General features: G+C 45.1%; 1 protein-coding gene across 3 annotated transcripts in view; it reads left to right on the top strand.

Moving 5' to 3' along the window:
* The first annotated feature begins 204 nt into the window (after positions 1-204).
* The window catches only part of BFAR (bifunctional apoptosis regulator), a 330,143-nt gene continuing 324,086 nt past the window's right edge, over positions 205-6,261 (top strand). For 2 of the 3 annotated variants that reach the window (XM_078663091.1, XM_078663089.1), the window contains exon 1: positions 205-335. The gene's annotated coding sequence lies outside the window, so the exon portion shown is untranslated. The remainder of the gene's footprint in view (positions 336-6,261) is intronic. The other variant, XM_078663090.1, reaches the window with a different exon arrangement.

Raw genomic sequence — 6,261 nt, 5'->3', positions numbered from 1 at the left:
ATGCTTAAAAACTTCAACTGCAATCTACATGCCAATGGAACCACCTCTTCTATATAATCATTTTCACATAGTCCGAGCACTGACTTCCGGGTTTCAGACTTCCGGGTCCTCACGTTTGCGTCACTTCCAGAGCGACTGTCCTTCTCCTTTTTAGCCAGTCGTAACTGTTCCTCCCGTCCAGCCACTCCCTAGTTGTTACGCCTGCTTGTTAGTCACTATAAGCTAGCTTTCTGATTGGCTGTATGTGCTTTCAGTTTTGAAGTGCATTGAAGTCCAACGGGGAACTAACTACTAGAATCAGATTTTTAAAAGACTTTTGCAGCCGTAGAGGCAAGGTAAGTCTCCGTTCGTGAACATCCTCCTAGAGTCGGTCTAATTGTCGTTTTCATGTGTGTGGCGTTTGCTAGTAGTCACGCACACTCTCACGATGAACGATAACACATACAGTCAAGTGTGGGGCATTGTATTGGGGGGCTGTGTATGTAACCGGTTGTTTTTCTGCGAATTCTTATTTCTAATACCATCTCTTCTCATTATACCTTTCCGTTTTATCATGTTGTTTCGTTTGCTTCTGTGTCGCCCCTCGGTCAAATGGGTGTAGTGTAATGTATTATTGCATGTTTCTTTATTGCTTAGAATTTACTGACGTCATGTTTGTGGGAAGTTCTAGATTGTTGGATTTGTCTTGACTCACTGACTGTGTTGACCTTGTGGTAAGCAGTCATGGGCCCTGTACTGGAATAAACCTACAATTTATATACTACAACAGTTTCTAGGAATTGCTTATTTTATTGGAGCATGCAACATTTATGTGGCGACGAGGATGGGACATTAAGGAGACTTTGGGACCACCGACAATCAGCATATTTCAAAACAATATTTTAATGGTGTGAGAGACTCATTTGGACGGATTTGGTGTTATCCGCTACTCTGCATTTGCCTGGACATGTGAGTGTCAGCGCAGTGACATTTCTGCAAGTAAAGATTAGGTTTTGATCGTGTGAGGGGATTGTTATTTGCGTGAGCTGTTTCACACGCTGTCGTTTGTTTCAAAACACGCACTTACCAGCGCAATCTTTTGCAGTTGAGCATGACTGTCTGTGAGCGCGACCGTCTTGTGAGCGAGATTGAAAATGTTCCCTAAGTTACATGAAGGAAAGTTTCAATTCTATTAAGTACGCGGAGGCGAGGATTATGCATTACTGTCTTCACATTTATTAAACCGCATGTTCAAAGATGCAAGTAAAAACACTACTACAACTCCCATGAACCACAGGGCGTAAACATCAGCCAATCCAGTAACAGTCTCTGAGTCTATATGTAAATGTAAATGTGTTTGTATTTATAAAACGCACTTCTACCCAGAGGTCTCGTAGCGCTGTATTCATACCGCTGTGGAACCCATCCTGGCTTTCCTGTGAATTGTCCACTCCTGGGCACCCCCCAAGGTGAAGCCAGGCGTCCAAGCGCTGCTGGGGCCGTTGTGGAGATTAAGCAAGCTATTGCCCAGAGTCACAGAGTGGGACCCATGATTAGACTAGGCACCGAGGCGAGAATTATCAGGCCCGGGGAAATTGAGTCCAAGAGCTGCCGAGATGGGAATTGAACCCTGGTCCCGGGCTAGACCTCTGCATCAGGGTCTGCTGCACTAACCATTGAGCCACGCTTCTCCACTATATAACCCATTCCATGATGTAGTACTTCCTCTTCTTCACTGAAGGAAGTTAAGCACGCTGGACCTCATTTCGCCTACGAATCCAAACCTAAGAGGATACGGAAATCGTTAATATCTTTCCACATAAACATACCATGCACTGTTACTGACATGTCAAGTCATAAATTCATCAGTCTACCATAAGGTGAGTGAAAGACATAATGACTACAGAGTTCAGTGTCTAATTTTAGGTGCAACATTGCCATCATAAGGTATCATCTTACAGCATATGCATGCCTGCCAGGTTGAGAAACAAAAGGTATGAACTCAATACAGAATAATAGTCTGTTTCTGAGTAGAAACCAAGGTACTTCCCTGTTAGTCACAGAATGCAGCTCTCCGGTTCCAATAGATAATGTAAAAATGTTCCTGTACTTCCCACCCTCACCCCACCTCCGGGGTGGCGCAGCATAGAGAGCGCATGCTAGGGGGATAATAATTCTCGCCTCCGCGTCCTTTATGGAATTGAAACTTTCCTTCATATTAACTAGGACATTTTTCATTCTGTTTCAGGACCGGAGGTGAGGTTTATGCATGTTTGAAGCTTACTTATCGCCAGTGCTGCTGCGTCATAGATTAGTTTAAATGGAACCTTTTGAAAGTGGAGTCTGAATACCAATCTGCTGCATTCATTATATCTTCAAGCCTGCCACCTACCTGGACAGCTTTGGAAGCCATTACCCTCCTAGTCGAATGAGCCTCAAAATCAGTGGTATCAATGACGGCCTCTTCCATGACTCCTCTCACCCACCTTGCAGTGGTCGGGTAGGACACTGCCTTGAAAGGTTGTTTAATGGCAATCAACAATTGCCGTTCTCCTGGAGGTCGAACCTCCATTGTCATGGCGACGAGGATGGGACATTAAGGAGACTTTGGGACCACCGACAATCGGCATTATTTCAAAACAATATTTTAATGGTGTGAGAGACTCATTTGGACGGATTTGGTGTTATCCGCTACTCTGCATTTGCCTGGACATGTGAGTGTCAGCGCAGTGACATTTCTGCAAGTAAAGATTAGGTTTTGATCGTGTGAGGGGATTGTTATTTGCACAAGCTGTTTCACACGCTGTCGTTTGTTTCAAAACACGCACTTACCAGCGCAATCTTTTGCAGTTGAGCATGACTGTCTGTGAGCGCGACCCTCTTGTGAGCGAGATTGAAAATGTTCCTAAGTTACATGAGGAAAGTTTCAATTCTATTAAGGACGCGGAGGCGAGGATTATGCATTACTGTCTTCACATTTATTAAACCGCATGTTCAAAGATGCAAGTAAAAACACTACTACAACTCCCATGAACCACAGGGCGTAAACATGGTGAATATCAGCCAATCCAGTAACAGTCTCTGAGTCTATATGTAAATGTAAATGTGTTTGTATTTATAAAGCGCACTTCTACCCAGAGGTCTCGTAGCGCTGTATTCATACCGCTGTGGAACCCATCCTGGCTTTCCTATAAAATGTCCACTCCTGGGCACCCCCCAAGGTGAAGCCAGGCATCCAAGCGCTGCTGGGGCCGTTGTGGAGATTAAGCAAGCTATTGCCCAGAGTCACAGAGTGGGACCCATGATTAGACTAGGCACCGAGGCGAGAATTATCAGGCCCGGGAAAATTGAGTCCAAGAGCTGCCGAGGTGGGAATTGAACCCTGGTCCTGGGCCAGACTTCTGCATCAGGGTCTGCCGCTCTAACCATTGAGCCACGCTTCTCCACTATATAACCCAGTCCATGATGTAGTACTTCCTCTTCTTCACTGAAGGACGTTAAGCACGCTGAACCTCATTTCGCCTACGAATCCAAACCTAAGAGGATACGGAAATCGTTAATATCTTTCCACATAAACATACCATGCACTGTTACTGACATGTCAAGTCATAAATTCATCAGTCTACCATAAGGTGAGTGAAAGACATAATGACTACAGAGTTCAGTGTCTAATTTTAGGTGCAACATTGCCATCATAAGGTATCATCTTACAGCATATACATGCCTGCCAGGTTGAGAAACAAAAGGTATGAACTCAATACAGAATAATAGTCTGTTTCTGAGTAGAAACCAAGGTACTTCCCTGTTAGTCACAGAATGCAGCTCTCCGGTTCCAATAGATAATGTAAAAATGTTCCTGTACTTCCCACCCTCACCCCACCTCCGGGGTGGCGCAGCATAGAGAGCGCATGCTAGGGGGATAATAATTCTCGCCTCCGCGTCCTTTATGGAATTGAAACTTTCCTTCATATTAACTAGGACATTTTTCATTCTGTTTCAGGACCGGAGGTGAGGTTTATGCATGTTTGAAGCTTACTTATCGCCAGTGCTGCTGCGTCATAGATTAGTTTAAATGGAACCTTTTGAAAGTGGAGTCTGAATACCAATCTGCTGCATTCATTATATCTTCAAGCCTGCCACCTACCTGGACAGCTTTGGAAGCCATTACCCTCCTAGTCGAATGAGCCTCAAAATCAGTGGTATCAATGACGGCCTCTTCCATGACTCCTCTCACCCACCTTGCAGTGGTCGGGTAGGACACTGCCTTGAAAGGTTGTTTAATGGCAATCAACAATTGCCGTTCTCCTGGAGGTCGAACCTCCATTGTCATGGCGACGAGGATGGGACATTAAGGAGACTTTGGGACCACCGACAATCGGCATTATTTCAAAACAATATTTTAATGGTGTGAGAGACTCATTTGGACGGATTTGGTGTTATCCGCTACTCTGCATTTGCCTGGACATGTGAGTGTCAGCGCAGTGACATTTCTGCAAGTAAAGATTAGGTTTTGATCGTGTGAGGGGATTGTTATTTGCACAAGCTGTTTCACACGCTGTCGTTTGTTTCAAAACACGCACTTACCAGCGCAATCTTTTGCAGTTGAGCATGACTGTCTGTGAGCGCGACCCTCTTGTGAGCGAGATTGAAAATGTTCCTAAGTTACATGAGGAAAGTTTCAATTCTATTAAGGACGCGGAGGCGAGGATTATGCATTACTGTCTTCACATTTATTAAACCGCATGTTCAAAGATGCAAGTAAAAACACTACTACAACTCCCATGAACCACAGGGCGTAAACATGGTGAATATCAGCCAATCCAGTAACAGTCTCTGAGTCTATATGTAAATGTAAATGTGTTTGTATTTATAAAGCGCACTTCTACCCAGAGGTCTCGTAGCGCTGTATTCATACCGCTGTGGAACCCATCCTGGCTTTCCTATAAAATGTCCACTCCTGGGCACCCCCCAGGTGAAGCCAGGCATCCAAGCGCTGCTGGGGCCGTTGTGGAGATTAAGCAAGCTATTGCCCAGAGTCACAGAGTGGGACCCATGATTAGACTAGGCACCGAGGCGAGAATTATCAGGCCCGGGAAAATTGAGTCCAAGAGCTGCCGAGGTGGGAATTGAACCCTGGTCCTGGGCCAGACTTCTGCATCAGGGTCTGCCGCTCTAACCATTGAGCCACGCTTCTCCACTATATAACCCAGTCCATGATGTAGTACTTCCTCTTCTTCACTGAAGGACGTTAAGCACGCTGAACCTCATTTCGCCTACGAATCCAAACCTAAGAGGATACGGAAATCGTTAATATCTTTCCACATAAACATACCATGCACTGTTACTGACATGTCAAGTCATAAATTCATCAGTCTACCATAAGGTGAGTGAAAGACATAATGACTACAGAGTTCAGTGTCTAATTTTAGGTGCAACATTGCCATCATAAGGTATCATCTTACAGCATATGCATGCCTGCCAGGTTGAGAAACAAAAGGTATGAACTCAATACAGAATAATAGTCTGTTTCTGAGTAGAAACCAAGGTACTTCCCTGTTAGTCACAGAATCAAGCTCTCCGGTTCCAATAGATAATGTAAAATTGTTCCTGTACTTCCCACCCTCACCCCACCTCCGGGGTGGCGCAGCATAGAGAGTGCATGCTAGGGGGGATAATAATTCTCGCCTCCGTGTCCTTTATGGAATTGAAACTTTCCTTCATATTAACTAGGACATTTTTCATTCTGTTTCAGGACCGGAGGTGAGGATTATGCATGTTTGAAGCTTACTTATCGCCAGTGCTGCTGCGTGATAGATTAGTTTAAATGGAACCTTTTGAAAGTGGAGTCTGAATACCAATCTGCTGCATTCATTATATCTTCAAGCCTGCCACCTACCTGGACAGCTTTGGAAGCCATTACCCTCCTAGTCGAATGAGCCTCAAAATCAGTGGTATCAATGACGGCCTCTACCATGACTCCTCTCACCCACCTTGCAGTGGTCGGGTAGGACACTGACTTGAAAGGTTGTTTAATGGCAATCAACAATTGCAGTTCTCCTGGAGGTCGAACCTCCATTGCCATGTCCTTGTATGCCTTCAGGCACCTGAACACACACCGCTTGGGGGCCTCTGGGAAAGCTGGATAAGATACCCACCTGGTACTCTTCTTCGTTCTCCTGGAAATGTTGAAGGTAACCCCCTCCAGGGCAAAGGTCCTTGCTAAGGTCTAAAGGCAGCATATCTGAAGCTCTCGTACAAGAGATGAGACAGATCAACATTGCC

This window comes from Lissotriton helveticus, chromosome 10 (genome assembly GCF_964261635.1).
Source record: "Lissotriton helveticus chromosome 10, aLisHel1.1, whole genome shotgun sequence".
Lineage (NCBI taxonomy): Eukaryota > Metazoa > Chordata > Amphibia > Caudata > Salamandridae > Lissotriton > Lissotriton helveticus.
This window is presented reverse-complemented; position numbering and strand designations above follow the sequence as displayed.